Here is a 2,589-nt window from a genome sequence, read left to right on the forward strand (position 1 = left end):
CATTTTTTCGACTTGTAAACCAAATTGCCACTATCTTTTAAGTATGTATCTGGTTGTCAACTTGTCATAGTTTCATAGTATATATAGCAAGACGTATGGATAGAATTACTGACGAAGTGGTTCCCCTGTTGACATCGTTTAGGCTATTCGCTATGTGCACGAGTGCCATGCCACCTAGTGTCTGCAAGTCTAGGGGAAAACGTCAATTCACTACATCTTATAAAACTACTCCAAAACTACTGATTGGATTTTCATACGACTTCCATCTATCAATAGAGTGATTCTTGAGGAAGGCTTAGGTATATAACTTGTTAAGGTTTTGTGTAAATTGGTTGAAATATAACGATGTTGTCGGAAAAAATCACGCTGCCTAATCCGTTTTAGCTATAACAACACAAAGGGTTGTTTCTCATTCATAGGTCTACAAAAAAGTCCGCGATGTTAAATGTCTATCTTTAAGGATAACTTACTATGGGGATTCTTAACTTCTAGAAAAAGATCACTAATATGTGGCATTTGCAAAGCTATTTATTAAAGCTGGTTATTATTTCATACAGATTACAATAGTCCCTTAAACCATACAATTTAAATGAATATTTCAGGAGAAATCGTAAATCAAAGTTTTATTTCTAGCCATATAACTTGTACGAAATGTTAAAGACGCTATCCGCAGTTAGTACTAATTTTAAACCACCTTATGCGCTGGGATCGCTTTACTTACCCCCACCATGCACTTCGCACGGTCCCAATACAGGACGTTTTATAACAGGGCCCCTGAGAGATAAGTCAAGATGTTTGTGGAGTGTAGAATAGGTTCCTAAAACTGAAGCTGAGCCATCCAGTGTCTTTCTTATTCCTATAGTCGGTGTAAGTCTCTTCTGACATTTGTATGCCGACCGGCGAAACATAGTGTTCAAAATGTATACCTAAGACCTATTTATACCTATGTTTTACAAATAAAGCATTCTGATTCTGAAGTTAAGTTCATTGCATGCACGGCGGGAGCGGGCGTGAGCGTGCGTGCGCGGGCCGGCGGGTCCTACGTAGTCTGTAAGGTCCAATTTAGGGCGCGGGACCAGACGAGCGCGTTTCATTTACGTTGTATTTTTATTATGGACCTGAATACAGATTACGTAGGACCCGCCGTCGAGCATTCACACAGCAGAGGGCTCCTCCCCGCCGTGAGCCGTTGAGCTTTAAGAAGTAAATTTTGACAGTTATGAATTGACCCTTATGTTAACGAAGCTAAGACCGTTTAACTGATAGCCTTAGTGCCATAAGGGTAAATTTTCTGCTTACCTTACGCCGATTTCTATTCTATTTAATTTAATGATTTAGGAAGAAAATCATGTCTGCAGAAGTTAGTCAAATTACTTCAAATCACGGATGTACAGTAAGCTGTAGAGAGAGCGACCGAGGTGCTCAAAAATATCTGAACAAGCACTAACGCTTTGACAAGAGGCGCGTTCAGATATTTGTGAGTACCTTGGCCGCTCCGTTATATCTGATGGCGTCTGTACAGTCAGCGTCAAATACTTCGTAGCAGTCAAAGTGGCCAAATAGTTCGGTACACCATACTAAATATATGGTGTACCGAACTATTTGGCTACTTTGGTTGCTACAAAGTATTTGCCGCTGACTGTACATAGAACAGGATATACATAGATCGTGTCATTCACGAAGACGCGTGTCATGATTCGTAACGTTAAAGGTTATACTTAATATCTGTCATATCTGCGCGTCATCGTGGATGAAACGAACTAGACTACTGCGGTACTTCCCCTTTTTTTGCTAATCAAGAGTTTTGACCATTATAACAGAGCAAGAGAGTTGATCATACAAGACTAGCAAACGGTTTGAAATGGGTAAGTAATACAAGATATAAGAACATACGATAATATTCATGTTGTATACGCTCACATGGTATAAAGTTGATTTGTATACCGTTCAAGTTGTATAACGAACGTTTGGTATAACATCAAAATATCTATTTTTGTTAAGTATAATATCATTATATATAACGATCATTATGTATAACGTCCATAATATCTAAGATTTATAATGTATTTATTACTCAATGTATCTAACACCAAAATGCATAATGCTTATATAGAATAATAGCGCCTGAAATTGTTTTAACCAGTGTCGCAGTTCTAACCTAACCTAACCTACTTTTCTGGCAGCAGTTTGTTTTCTGTAGAGGTCGCAGTTCTAACCTAACCCACTTTCCTGCCAGCAGTTGGTTTTCTGTAGAGGTCGCGGTTCTAACCTACTTTTCTGGCAGCAGTTTGTTTTCTGTAGAGGTCGCAGTTCTAACCTAACCTACTTTTCTGGCAGCAGTTGGTTTTATGTAGGGGTCGCAGTTCTAACCTAACCCACTTTCCTGCCAGCAGTTGGTTTTCTGTAGAAGTCGTAATTCTAGCCTAACCTAACCTACTTTTCTGGCAACAGCTTGTTTTGTATAGGGGTAGCAGTTATAACCTATTTAGTATATCATACGCTATTATATTTTCCGTTTAAAGATTTCCGTTTAAAGATTTTATTTCTCAAAAGAATAACAATTATTCACTTATATGAGAAAAAACAACA

Source organism: Cydia pomonella, chromosome 6 (genome assembly GCF_033807575.1).
Source record: "Cydia pomonella isolate Wapato2018A chromosome 6, ilCydPomo1, whole genome shotgun sequence".
NCBI classification, from domain to species: domain Eukaryota; kingdom Metazoa; phylum Arthropoda; class Insecta; order Lepidoptera; family Tortricidae; genus Cydia; species Cydia pomonella.